This window comes from Delphinapterus leucas, chromosome 14 (genome assembly GCF_059928025.1).
Source record: "Delphinapterus leucas isolate spDelLeu-1000000601 "Yukka" chromosome 14, BTC_Dleu_Yukka2, whole genome shotgun sequence".
Taxonomy (NCBI): domain Eukaryota; kingdom Metazoa; phylum Chordata; class Mammalia; order Artiodactyla; family Monodontidae; genus Delphinapterus; species Delphinapterus leucas.
Window position 1 is genome coordinate 54,523,337 of NC_143142.1, and position 15,539 is coordinate 54,538,875.

Here is a 15,539-nt window from a genome sequence, read left to right on the forward strand (position 1 = left end):
CACCCTTGACATTCCTCAAAGCACACCCAGTACCTCAGGGGGCATTTCTTTTGACTGTCCTCAAAGTCCACTGGAGCTTATATACCCTAAACCATAAAATGGAACAACAGTTTAGCCAATGGATGCAGGTTGGAATGACAGCATACTCATCAGTGATTTACTCGGCTCAAACTTTGCAAGTTAAAAGTTTGATCTAGTTTTATTTAAACAGTCTTCTGGTTTTTAAAGTTTGTAAATGTTCAATTTTAAAAGCCCTCTATGAATTCAGTATCCTATTGCATGTTTTTTTGTTTTCCTTTTTTTTTTTTTTTCCTTTTCATTAACAGTGGCCTTGAGCATATCAACCAACTCCTCAGTCAGCAAATTCTGTAGGGGGCTTTAGAAATCTATTTTACCCACTGCAATTTCCTTTAAAGTTAAAAATCCTTCTGCTTATTACCATTCCAGGCCCTTCTCATATTCTCTCAGCCAGGTCCAAATGCAGTGTACACTTCCATGGAAGGTTCTGTTTTCTATGAATGTAAGAGCAATGGTTCGTAAGCTGGTACTCTACAGCAACCAGATCCAGATGCTGGTCCACTGCAAGAAAGTCAATCTCTTAGAAATGATTCCTGCCCTTCCCATGTGCCTCTATTGCTGTCCTGCTTCTCCCATTCTCTCTCTTGAACCCAACACTCCACCTAAAGAGATGATATAATAGGATGTCATACTTCTCATCCAATATGGAAAGGCCACTTTGATACTCACTGGCCTTTCTATGGTGGCCAATATATGTGTCTTTGGCTGGAGACTTGGTCCCTGGTTGCAGTCAAGAAACTTGGGTCATTTAACAAAAAACATAGGAATTAGGTAGGAGGCAATATCTCTAGACTTATTCCTTAAAATAGGCTTGCAGGAATGCAAATATGATTCTCACCAGCACATTCTTTTTTCCTAAATTATTATACTATTTATTTAAATTGTTGGGCTACTTGCCTTACTCCCTTACTAGTCAGTAATCTCTTTGGGTAATATTCCAATACTCCAGGGCTTCGTACATTACCTTTCAGATAGAACAGGCCTGATAAACACTGAGGGAACTCAACTTAATAAATTGAGAGAGCCACTCATTTGGGTTTCTAATACAAAATGGCCTTGGCTATTCTGTTTTAAAATATTTAGCAGTTCAGTTAAAAACGCCCCTCTGAATCTTTTATGACATCATTTATCTTTCTATTTCTTTTCAGCTTTAAATTGTGCTGTCAGATTTATTTCCTGTGGTATTAGGTTTTGGTGTCTACCCAGTTCTATCCCAGTTCTTCTAATGCAATTCAGTCTTTTTACTTCAAGACTCAGACTCAAATATTAAATCAACATTTGCCATTAAGACTCTACATTTATCTATGGGATGATGATTGAATTCATCTTTTGGAAAGGAATATATATAAATACATCTTATCTAATAATTTCCAAAGAGAATCCACCCACATAATGTTTCTTGAAAATGGGGACTCCAGGCCTCTGTGTGTTGCTTTTCTTTGGGCCACCATAATGTCTACTGTCATTTCATTACCTCCACCTTGTGATTTTCTGCTGTTCACTGACAAATAAGTTTTTCAGAGCATTGCTGTATGGTTTGCCATTTTTATTAAAAGCAGAATCTGATCAACGATGTTCCAGTTATAAAGGTTAAAAAAAGAAAAAGATAATCAGACTTTGAATTAAATCACATCTGGATAGGCCTGTAGTTGAAAGCACTAATAATATACTGCATATGTATTTGTGTGGAGCGTGCCAGAAGTGAATTTTACATCATTAACAAAGTTCTCTATCGATCACTCATGATCTGGCAGCTGTAGCCAGCAAGGTGCAGAATCAAGTCTTCTCACTGCTGAATATGTATCATCATGGCCCATGTCAGTCCCTTCTCTGCCTACGGGGTCTGCCAGCCTCACAGCTGCTTGGAGGGCAGGACAGGGGTTTGCATTAAGGTCCTTCAAGTCATTTCTCTCCCAGACAGGGATCTTGCATTTTAAACACCACTGCACAAAGAGCTTGGAACGCCTTCCCTGAGTCAGTTCTCCTGGCTCACTCTAGAGAACAGAGAGAAATATGTCAACTCTGAAAACAGGCACAGCCAATCCTCAGGAGGTAATGGGCTGTATGAGGCATGTGTGGTTGCCACCAATGCTCTCTGCTAATGTTGAGGGAAAATCTGGGATTCTCAGCTAGTGGCCAAGTAGAGTCAGAAGGAGTGGGGAGATTAATATGGCCCAGCTTGGTGATCCCTTTCATTTTTTAAAGTACCCTTAAAATTCTGCATACCATTGTTAAAAATAAAATGTATTAGAGTAGTGCTTCATTTATTACTGATTTTGATACTTGCAACAAATAATCAGCAAGAGGCAGTGCTGTGTGTGGATTAAAAACCTGGGAACCAGAACCTCACTCCTTCCTTAGATTCCAGCTCAGTTGTTTATCAACTTTGTGATCTGGGCCAAGTTATTTAACTTCCCATGCTTCTTTTGTTTTATCTGTAAAATGGGAAAACAATAGTTTCTACCACATCGTGTTCCCATGAGAAATAAACACATAAAAACATGTAAAGCACTTAGGGACATGCCTGGCACAGAGTAAGCCTTAACAGTAGACATTATTAGAATTCAGGAGAGCTAGGGTTACTCTTGTCTTAGCTAAGTGATGATTGAAATTGGGCCCTCATTTTCCCGTGATCTCACTGGTAAGTGGCAAAGAGGGAATAGGCATTGATGCCTGCAGATGAAAAGCTATCCCATATTCCTCTGAAGTGTTAGGTGGTAAGTACTCCCTGCAGCTGATGCAAAGCCTTTAACAGATCTTTTGGGGTGTTGAGAGGAGTTGAGACTTATTAGCAAACATGTATTTCCACCTTTTGTGGATTATCTAATCTGAAACTCTTTCTTTATAATCAAAATTATTATCAAAGATGTATTGAGTACCTGCTACATGCAAAGCTTTGATAAAGACTCTGAAATGAGAAACTGAAGTATTACCACATGGTTCCCATCCACCTATCAACAGTTCTGTGTTTGAGCAGATGGCACTGACAACACATGCTAGAGAGTGGGAACGTCCACCAGGGATGGAGAGGGACTTCGTGCAACCCATGTGTTTTCTTAGATGAAGTGGAATAAGAAATACTGCACTTAAACTCATAGAGGACTGGACGCTGTGAGACCAGAACAGTGCAGAAGACTGCTGCCTTCGATCATCATGAAAATGAAAGTAGGTGGTCACAGAGCATCCATAGGACAACTTTTGGGACAGAAAATTTCCCAGAAAAAACAAAATCAAAGTAATTTACTCCTTTCTGCATATAATACATATCTGTCATATTGCCAAAAAAGGCAAATACTGCTGGAGTGTTATGGAATATGAAAGCAATGAAAGACTCAATTTTCTATACCTGGCAACTTGTTGTCTAACTAGAGAGCTATATAACATGAATTTCAAGACTCCAAGTATAATACAGAAAAATGCACCTTACAAACACCATCAATTAAAACAAACAAACAACAAAAAAGAGTACTATGTTAGCTAAGAAATAAGAGAAACACATGTATCCCAAATCAACAGAAATTCTCCCCCATCTCAGCCCTGCTTTTTCAGAGAGGAGGAAAACATGGGGATAAGGAACACTTTTTCAAGATGCAAGAGTTCCCTTAAGTAAAAAACAAAAAAAGCCAGACATACTTAAGAATTCCCTCTGCTTCCCCATCTTCTCTTTTCTGCCACATTTCTGTGGAGACAGGTCCTCTCCTTGTCCCTCAAAACCCCAGTTCTCCACCATTAGTTACCCCTCTAGGTGTTTTATCACTTTTCATCTTAGAGAAAGAGGAGTTGGGAAATAAAGGATTTCTTGTGCAGCAGTTACCTTTTTGCAGATTATTCTCCAGATTTCCAACCCTGTACCACTTGCCTGAGAGACTGAAGAAAGAAGAGGAGGGAAGGAAGGAAAAATAAAAGGGAGAAAAGTGGTTAAAAACTTAATTTAATATACCACACTAAAGATGCTGAAAAATGCATTTAGTTCAGAGCCTCCACCACTGAGCACTGTGAAGTAGCATTTAACTCTAATAGGGGTTCTGCTTCATCAGCTACAATAATTATTTTCCTTAATTTGCCTTGGACATTCTGTATAATGATCTCCATGTTTGGGGTGAGGGCGTTTTTGTAAGCGAAAACAAAAAGCAAGTGTGTGATTTACCTCACCTCCTACATTTGGCTTGCATGTCTTTTCCCAGGCCCCAAATGTGTCTTCACCCTCTCTCTGTCATCAGCATGAATTCCTTGACATCAAGACCATCCATCTCCACACTCCCATCCCCATCACCACCCACAATCTAATTGGTAATTTGCCACCTCTACCCTTTTCTTTAAAACTAAATCGGCTTACTGTAACTTACAAGAATATTCTGTCCCCTGCAAGAAACCCCAAAGAGGCTGATCTTGAAAATGTACAAATGTATTATTTGAAAAATGATATTGAGATCGAACTGCGATGTGTGTTTATATCTTTCTGATCTCTATTTTTGTCCTTATTAACTATCCCCATACCCCGTTTCTCCAAGTGTTAGCTACAGATTTTCAATCACACCCACTGGCAAAGCCAACCCTCAGGGAAGCTCTCAGCAGTGTCCTTCCAGAACCAGCCCAGCAGACGAAAGGCAGATGGAAAATTCCAGGGGTTCTGATCTGAACATTTAAATGATCATTTAGTGTAACCCAAATCTGCAAGATATGAATTTTTAGTTTCCTATGCAGAGCAATACAATTGAGACAATGCAAAAGACTCTGGTGAGTATGTTGCACAGAAAATGCTCTGGAAGAGCTATAGTCAGCAGAGGATGAATTTGGGGATACCCTGAGAGGGACTCAAGACAGCAGCAATGCTATTTGTAATAATCCCTTCCCCTGTCTGGCACTCTGTCTCTGCAAATCACACTCACAGCCACTATTTTGTTTTGTTTTGTTTTATTTTTCAATTCTCATTCAAGTATAGGAGTGGTAGTAAGGCCACATGGTTTTGCATCTATTTTAAAATCTAAACAATTTAAGGCCATAGGAACAAATCTGTGGCAAGGCTGGAGCCAACTCTCTTACCTTTAAGGAGGGTTCTCATGGCACTGCTTTGTATTCCAAAATATGCTAATATATTACCTTGTCAATAAGGCTACTCTTGACAATAGGTTCTTATTTCAATATTTAGATGTTATTCAGAGACAAAATTTCAAAAAGATTTTAATATAGCTGTCAGTGATCTTGATGCTAGACAACAAATGATTACATATACCATAATATATGATTTACACTTTTAAAAATTCTTTGAGGTGTACTTTCCATATCCTAAGATGAATAAGATACACCAAAAGATCTTTAGATGACTATTGGTTAACCAGCAAGTTCAGTCCTGGGTGGCTGATCTCTGCCACAGTAAGCAACCAATGATAAGTTAAAACAGCTTTTCCTAGAGTCAAGACTCCTGGCTGGGGGTAAGAGCAGCTTTACACATACAAAATACCAGAAGGACATTTAAAACAGAGAAGATGTTGCCTATTAAATCCCATCTCCATTTTCACATTGAGAACACTGCAGCTTCCAAAATAAAGCTGGATCCTATGAACAATGAATAACAGTGGGAATTTGAATTGGGTGTCAATTATAGAATATTTGAAGGAGTGCTTGTAAATAGCCTGTTCTCTTATGGTGTGGAATGTGTACCTTCTCCTTGCTGCATACATGTCTTCACATTTTGTTATTTCACTGGCACTATCTTTGGCTCCTGGGTTCTGAGAGATGCCTGAGAAATATGAAGGTATTAAAGAGTAAATTGTATTTGTTTAAAGACAGGGACAAGCCCGTCTCCTTATCCCTTCTCCTATTTCAAAACTTTCTGTCCTTCCATCCAGCTATTACTTTAGATATTTTAAAGCTACCTTCACTATTATGAAGGTCTCTGAATTACAATTATACTTAGCTATGTATTTCAGAGATAGCATAAAAGTAACAGATATTGAGCAATCCTATGTGGCAATCATGGGGCATAATTTTTACATGTATGATCTCACTGATGATGCACAGTAATCACATGAGGTGGGTGCTGTTATTTGTGTTTTCTGATAGCAGTAATACCCACCTTCCCTTTTGACTTCCCCACGTAGATGCCCAAGAAAGAACACACAGTATCACCTTCTAAAATTATTTTTGCCCATCTTCTCTATTTCAATAAATGACATACCACCAAAAATCTAAGTATTACCCTTGATACCTCTTTTTATCTCCTGCCTCACACCCAATTTCTTGGCAGTCCTACTGACTCTATCTCCAAAGTGTACCCTAAATGCTTCCACTTCCTCCAGCTGCTTGCATATCCCAGTTCAGTTCACCATCATTGCTTGTCTAGACATGTGCAGTAGTCTTCTTACTGATATCCCTGCTCCATTTCTGTCTTACTATAATTGAAAAGAGTGATCTTTTAAAATATAAATCAATTTTAACATCCTTACCATAAACCTTATAATGGCTTCCTATCACATTTAGAATGAAATGCAAACCCCATATCCTAGGCTGAATGATCTGGCCCAGGCTAATCTTTAGACTTAATCATTCTTTACCTTGTGCTTTCTTTCTTATGAGCAGTGTTTCTTAAACCCTCTAATTTGATTCCTGCCTTACCATCTTAGCACTTGTTTTTTCCACTACCTGGAATGTTCTTCTTCACAATTTCACATGGTAAGTTTTAACATTCAAATCTCAGCTTTAAATGTAACCTCTTAGAGTCTTTCCTTGACCACCAAATTTAAATTGTCACCTAGGCATTCATAGCCCTTATCACTGACATTTTTCTCTTTTCATATCTTAATTTGCTTGTTTATGTCCTGTCTTATCATGAGAGCAGGGACCATGTTTATCTTATTCGTCATCAATACTGGATACATCATTTCCAGGGCTTCGAACAAAATAAAAATGTGGCCCTCTTGTTCAAAAATGATTAAGAATTTCAAGATGATGACAGCAGAGTATGAGGCCAAGTGAAGACTCTTTCTCAGCTCAGGGCCCTGTGTGAATGCTTAGGTCCCAGGCTCATAAGGCCTGCACACCAGTGCGCTCCCAGCGCATAATAGTTTCTTTAATTATATTTTTGAATAAATTTCTAAAAATGTATTTGTGGAATAAATTAATATATAAATTAATGAATGGGATTAAGGAAACTTGTTGAGCCCAGAGAATAAAATGCAGGGTTGGAACAGAAGCTCAGGTGGTCTGGTGCAGCATTTCCCCTCAGCCCTTGTGCATCCCAAGACAAATAAAATACAGTCTCTGGGGAAAAAAATCCAACCCCTGCCTTCAGTGAAATTTAATATTATACAGAAATAAGGAAGGGCACCAAGCAGCTACAACTCAAAATAAGTAATGTGCTATGTGTTCTAAGAGGGATATGACAAAAAGTTATAGAAATAGAAATGTGAGTGAGGTGAGGTGGCTAGAAGTTGTATTTGAGGTGGGCTTTGAAGGGTGATAGGAGTTTTCTCTGTGGGCAAGGAGGAAAGTTCATTCCAGAAGACCCAACAGAGGAAGCAGGCAGAATGTTTGGAAATGTGTTGAGAAGTCCAGAGTGACTGAGGAAAGGCTATATGGAGTAAGAAGGAATAAAACTGACCCATCTGACAGATTCCAATTATGTTGCATAGTTAATGTTTAGGGCTTTCACCTTTGTCAGTAGGAAACAGGAGCCAGAGCTGTGCCGTTCTGAAAGCAGAACTTGAGGGAGATGAATCTGGCTATAGGGGGCAGAGCAGGCAATGGGGGAGCAACCACAGGCCACTTGCCTGAGCCCAACTAGGGTGCTGGCAGCAGTCTTTTCCCTTTGTAAAAGACAAAGGGAATCACAGTTGTTTCATACATGCCTATAAGGCCCTTTGGTTTTGAAACTGTCTTTATTTTTCCTTGTGCTTTTCCAGGAAATTGCACAGGACTAGTCATTTAATAAACATTCTATAAATTCTTTATAAGTATTATGCAAAGTTGCAACATATAGTCGGGAGTGAAAAATACCTGAACTTCAACAAATGAGATCTTATTAATTTGGTAAAATAAAAACCAGTGTTGACCAAGAAATGAAAAAAAATGTCATTTTGGTAGATTTATAATTGAAAATAGAGACTTCTTCTCTCTAACCTATTTTTTAATCTCCAGGGGGGGGAAGAGGTATAGATGAATGATAAAGAAATAGTCAAACAAATACTGGCAACATTTACTGTGGTAACACTCTTCAGTGAACATTTTATTCAACTACCTGCCATGAACACACTATGATCTTTGGAATGGGTTTCAACAATATTGCTCATTAGACCAGTACATCACTTCACTTTCTCCCCCATGTCTCATCAGAGACAGCTCCAATTTATTCAAAAGTGACTTTCCTATCTCTATTCCTGCCCTGCAACTAGGTTCATCAGTTCCATTTTTTTTTTTTTTTTTAGATTCTATATATGTGTGTTAGCATATGGTATTTGTTTTTCTCTTTCTGACTTACTTCACTCTGTATGACAGACTCTAGGTCCATCCACCTCAGTACAAATACAATAAAGATCTATTAAAAAAGAAAAAAAGAAGATTAAAAAAACAGTGACTTGCTTTGGAGTAAGCCATCATCCTATCAGAATCTGTAGTATGTCTTCCCTTGGGGACCATATGACCATTTTGTTTAATTTAATTTAGGAAAACAAGACTGAATCAAATCTTGCATTACTCCCTTGGGGGAAAACATGCTTCACAAATGAAGAACTCCCAACCGAAGAAGATTTAAGTCCTACATCCTGTCAAGAAGTTCATTTACATATATCTTCTTTCTTTCTATAGACACGTAAAACTGAGTTTATATTTATCCTCCACCTAAACACTCCTCATGAAATGTCAACAGCACAGAATGGGAAGTGAGAGGCATTTTTTGTTCTTACTCCTTATGAGACCACTTTGGAAACTGGGAAGGAAAGAAGAAGTCAGGCACAGTGAGGTCACGTACTGGTGATGCCCAATCAACTCTTGGGGTAAGGTCAAGGAATCAATAAAACTGTTTCGAGTACCTTCCATATGTAGGCCATGTGCTAGGTGCTGGGGAAGGGAGGAGAGCAATACAGAGGAATATTCTGGCATACAAGATGACCACTGCCTACTTGGGAAGGTGGCACAGCCATTAGAAAAGATCATTATTCAAATCAAGAGAAACAAAAATTTTGTATGCAAAGAAATAACATTTTAATTATTTGTATACTCCAACTACAAAGCTGATTCCACTGTGTCTCATTCTGGATATGAGGTGCAGAAGGAGTGTAAAATTGTATAACACCTATAGAAGACAAGTGAGCCATACCTATAATAAATACAAAAGCATTTACTCTTTGGCTCAGAAATTCCTTCTCAAGATACATATCCTACAGATACACAAGCAAACATGCAACAACAATGTGTAAACAAGAAAATTCCATGCACTGCTTTTTATATTTGAGAAATCAGAAATAACCTGTATGTCTATCATTTGAGGACTGCTTAAATATATTAGGACATATCAACTAATGGATTTTTTTTTTCTTTTTTTCTTGTGGTACGCAAGCCTCTCACTGTTGTGGCCTCTCCTGTTGTGGAGCACAGGCTCCAGATGCACAGGCTCAACGGCCATGGCTCACAGGCCTAGCAGCTCCACGGCATGTGCGATCTTCCCGGACCGGGGCACGAACCTGTGTCCCCTGCATCAGCAGGCGGACTCTCAACCACTGTCCAACCAGGGAAGCCTGATGGATTTTTATAGCTATTAATTGATTAGTTAATAAAAAGACAACACATAGAACAGAGTGTTGTGTGATATATAGTGTTTTCTCACAAAATGTAATATATATATATATATATATGGGAACACTAAACTAATTATATAATGACATATATAGTATATACATAAAATTTCTCTCTCTCTCTCTCTCTCTCTCTCTCTCTCTCTCTCACACACACACACACACACAGACACACACAAGCATATCACATAAATGCTTAAAACAATACATTTAGCAACCATGTTTACCTCTGTGTAACAAGGTCTAGGGGTCATGGAAGCAAGAGAAACAATTTTAACCATACCTGCTTTCGCATATCTACAATTTTATACTTAATACATACATATTGCTGGTTTAAAATTAATGCAATACAGTAAACGAATAATATAAAACTGAAGATGATGAAGCTGACTGGATGAGTATAACAGACTGTCCACTGCTGGAATTCAGTGAAGTGCATGCACCCCTCAAAGAGAGGTACTGAGAACTCAATCGGGGAAAGGGGCTGCTCTCAGGGTTGAAGCTGGAGCAGTGGTTGATTGTGCTGTGAAAGTCACTGACTTTACCCCCATTTCCAGAAAAAAGTGAGCTCACAGTTCCTCCTAAGTCCACTCTCTAGACTGGTGGTCACTGCTTAACATTAACCCTGGAGGACCTGTGGGAGGAAAGGAGAATGGACACCAAATTAGAACTTAGATTCATCCACGTGGAGAACCTTCTCTCATTCCATGTTGCCTTTCACATCTGTCCTGTAGAGGTTGGGAGTGAGTCAGGACCCAAACTAAGCAGTTCACCTGGCTCTAGAACACTTCTATCTCTTGAGTTAGACTCAGAAGAAGTTTTCATCAGAAAAAATGAAGACTTTAATGGTCCTAAATTGTTCTTACTCTTTTCTGCTTCCCCTTTTAAAACTCAGGCATGATCATTTCCTGGATGGCCATACCACTGGGAGGATGAATCTTTGTAGATTCAACTGGTACTTGTAGATGAAATGAGTATCCTTGTGCGAAAGACAACATTCACCAGATAATTGAGGATATGATTTTATTCATGTTATTGAATATGGAGAATGTTCATTAATGAGGAACATCTCAATGAAAAGAAAGAGCGCCTGTGTTCTAACAGAAGCAGGTAGGTGAGGGGTGATCCATGAGTCTCATGGGAGTATATGGAAGAATGAAGATGGGTCATATCTTAAGATATGCAAAGGCAGAGTGGTCCTTTGTAGTTAGCTGAACACAAAAGGGTAGGGAGATGTATTAAGTATCAGTGTTTTCTGACACCATAGAGCTCAGGTAAAGTTTGATATTGTCATTTTCTTCCAGCTGTAAGCAGAGTTTTTCCACACAGTTCTTCCAGTTCCTCCAGCTCCATCTTTGTCCTTTTCACCCTTATTTCTTTAGTTGCCAACCCGAATTCTCCTTTGATTTTTCTCAGTATGACCTGCTTACACAGATAACATATTTCTGGTCTAATTATTCTCTTTCTTCCTATCTATTTCATCTAACTGATTCTTAGTTCCGATTGGTTGATGTCTTCTCTTAATATCCTTAATGACTCTCCTTGTCACTAAGGAACAATTTCAATACTTAAGTAACTTAATAATCTTTCACCTAAATGTTCTTTAATAACATAAACCATTGAGCCTTGCTTGCCCTTTCTCATGGTGAAAGAGAATTTCCCCAATTCTTGACAAATACTGCTGGACCTCTTGACACAAAATCTATCCAGAGTTGGGAAGAACTCTGACAAAAATGATCAGTTACAAAGGAGAATGGTGTACTTAACTCTCTTCCAATTTCACCAAAGACAGATCAGGTGATCAAGACTGAGCAATAACTTGACAGCAGAGAGGTTATTATTAAGTATTAGGACAGGTTCTCAAGGATGGTTATGAAAAGAGAAGAAATTTCCAGGCCACAGTAATACATCACCTTAAGTAAACATAATATGTACTAATATTTCTTTAATAAAATATATACAGAGAGGAACATGTTTGTTATATAGAACCCCAACCATAACTCCGTAGTTTTTTACATCCCACATCCCAGTGACATGATATTACTTTCCAGTTGTATCAGCCTGTCTCTTGCTTTCATCCCTGGATACGTAGAAGTAGAGACATTGAATTAGGAGCAGAACTCTAGCCATAGGTTTAAGATCTTAGTTCACTTTCTCTTCTTTTCTTTCCTGTAAAAAAAAATTTAGAGTACATTTGAACATTGTTACTGAACGGGTTATTTTATTGGATAAATGTTTGATATTGCTGCTGTTATTGGGTAGGGAAGCTTTTCATTCATTTTTTAAAATGAATTCAGTGCTAACATATGATATCTTTAAAATACTGTGCTGACTTCTGAATGTGAATCTGTGGCCATAGGTCCTTTATATGTCCTAAACCTTCATGTTTCTGAACTTTTATATCCCTATGCAAATAAAATGCAGCTACAAGGATGCACACATCTACATCCACAGCTAATTACACTCTTAAGGGCTCTTCATTGTCTTCCATTTACGCAAATTAAATCTCCTTGTTTTTCATCTGCTAAGTAAGCTTTAACATAGAAATACAGAGAAGAGAAAAACAATGAATGCCACCCCACCCTACCACACACAACCCCAACCTGCTGGGTTTAAAGGAAAATCCGCTATTTGCTTTAATTTTGTATGCCAAGCATTTTGCAGTGAAACACCCCTACAGTGTGCTCCAATGGGTTCCCATTTGGGGAAAGAAATTGTTACAGAGGGGCACTGGCTCTTCCCATGCCTGTCGCTGAGCCATTTTAAAAGGAGTAAAACATGCAGGAAAATGTTCAATGGATTTTACAGCAAAACATCTTGGTGCTGTTATAAGCTTCCTTGTGGAAAACGGTAATGTGTATTCATATAAACACAATGGGGTTGAACATCACATCATATTCATTCGGATGCCTCCCAGTACCCAGGCAACTCACACACAAATGTCAATTTGCTTCCCCCCATAGCTCTCAGCAACTGAGGTTCCCAGACCCTACTGCTGCCCAGCAGCTCAAGGAGCAATTGAATCTTTCTTTCATAAACACATCCTCACTCATATCATTGATCAGAAATTTGCTCAGTTTTCATACCTATCTTTCTAGTTAAGAATCAGCCTAAGATTATGGTAATGATGAATAGCCTTCTCCAATTTTTCTTTTTTTTTTTTTCCTTCAGTACGTGGGCCTCTCACTGTTGTGGCTTCTCCCATTGTGGAGCACAGACTCCGGACGCGCAGGCTCAGCGGCCATGGTTCACGGGCCCAGCCGCTCCGCAGCATGTGGGATCTTCTCGGACCGGGGCACGAACCCGTGTCCCCTGCATTGGCAGGCAGACTCTCAACCGCTGCACCACCAGGGAAGCCCCCTCCAATTTTTTTAACCCCATAAGAATAAAAGTCATTTTCTTATTTTTTTCACAAAATTTCAGAAAAACAAAGCAAATAGAAAATTAAAACAAAACCCAAACCTAAGAATAACAAAGAAACAAGCACTAATGGCACAAGTGCAATGGTCAAGGAGAGAAAACACAGATTCAGATACCCAGCTAGAACCTGCATTTGGCAATGTATGGGTTTTACGGATACTAATTAAAAAAAAAAAAAAAAAAAAAAGACCTTTTAACTGCTAAACATCTTAGCATGTTCAGATAACTGAGCTGAATACTCAGCTGTGGGTATACGAAGGCAGCTGGCCATGATGGGCTGATTTTCAGACCATGATCTAATTACTGAGAGGCTAGTCCTGGTTTTACCACTACCAAGTTAATCTGAATAACAAACAGTAATTGAGTGTAGAGACTAATCTTGACACACTGACTTTTCCTAAACAAAATGTCATGGTTTGTGGTCTGCAAAATAAGCATAGCTATAGATGACCTAATATCCTCCAAGAATTTTGGAGAAAATCATATGAAGTTAAATCAACTGCAGAATATATCTCTTCATACATATGTTAAGCCACACTCTACCTAGAATCTTGCAAATAGAAGAGATTCAAAATATCGATATTCCAACTCTGACAGCATCCAGGCTAATGTCTGCTTAATCAAGAAAGAAGACATACAGTAAAATGGGCTTGAGCCTGGAGTAAATATCCAAATTCTTATAACAGATTGTTTTTGAATCACACCTCTTGGACCTCTGACTGTGTTAGTTGGTCAGTGTTTTATATGCGTTAATTTTGTATCATCATAGATACCTTAGCTCATGAAAGCAGGTATAAAAAAGAATGAAATAATACTATTTACAGTAACATGGATGGAACTAGTGATTATCATACTAAGAGAAGTCAGAAAGAGAAAGACAAATACCATATGATATCCTTATATGTGAAACCTAAAATATGATACAAATGAACTCATTTATGAATCAGAAACAGACTCACAGACATTAAAAACAAACTTATCATTACCAAAGGGGAAACGGGGTAGGGAAGGGATAAATTCAGAGTTTGGGATTAGCAGATATAAACTACTGTACATAAACTAGATAAACAACAGGGTCCTACTGTATAGCACTGGGAACTATATTCAATATCCTGTAATAAACCACAATGGAAAAAAATATAAAAAAGAACATATGGGACTTACCTGTTGGCACAGTGGTTAAGAATCCACTTGCCAGTGCAGGGAACATGGGTTCGATCCCTGGTCGGGAAAGGTCCCACATGCCACAGAGCAACTAAGCCCGTGCGCCACAACTACTGAAGCTGCCATGCCTAGAGCCCATGCTCCACAAGAGAAGCCAGTGCAATGACAAGCCTGTGTACCACAATGAAGAGTAGCCCCCACTCACTGCAACTAGAGAAAACCTGCATGCAGTAACAAAGATCCAATGCAGCCAAAAATAAGTAAAATTAAATCTTTAAAAAAAAAAGAACTCTGTCTAGATCTGTTAAAAAAAAATGTACATGTATGTATAACAGAATCACTTTGCTGTATAGCAGAAACTAACACAACATTGTAAATCAACTATATTGCAATAAGTAAACACTGATCATTCTGAAAAGAAATTATAATTTTATCTAGCACTGAATACGTAAATCTGAAAAAGTTGCCGCTTTCACCTTTAAGAAGCTCAGATATCATTAAGGGAATGAAAGATATACATGAATTGTTTGATTATGGCTGATCGTCATTTTAATAGTCCTGCATAAAAATTGCAGTGATAACCTAAAGAAAAAAGATGAACACTTCTCAGGGCAAAGGATACAGAGAGGATTCAGGAAGGATCAATAACTAGGTGAGCAACTAAGACAGATGTTGGAGCATAAAAATTTGACATGTTGAAGAAGAAGAGAATGAATGTGCAGAAAGACACAAGAAATATTATATATTAGCACATTCATATAACTATAAACAATTTTTTTTTTTTTTGTGGTATGCGGGCCTCACTGTTGTGGCCTCTCCCGTTGCAGAGCACAGGCTCCAGACGCGCAGGCTCAGCGGCCATGGCTCACGGGTCCAGCCGCTCCACGACATGTGGGATCTTCCTGGACCAGGGCGTGAACCCATGTCCCCTGCATCGGCAGGTGGACTCTCAACCACTGCACCACCAGGGAAGCCCTATAAACAATTTTTAAAGGCAAACACAGGAGGGGTAAAAAGGGGGAAGGAAGATGGGAAATAAAACTATATAGGTAGGGGATATTGAAGAGCATAGAAAGAAGGTTTAGACTG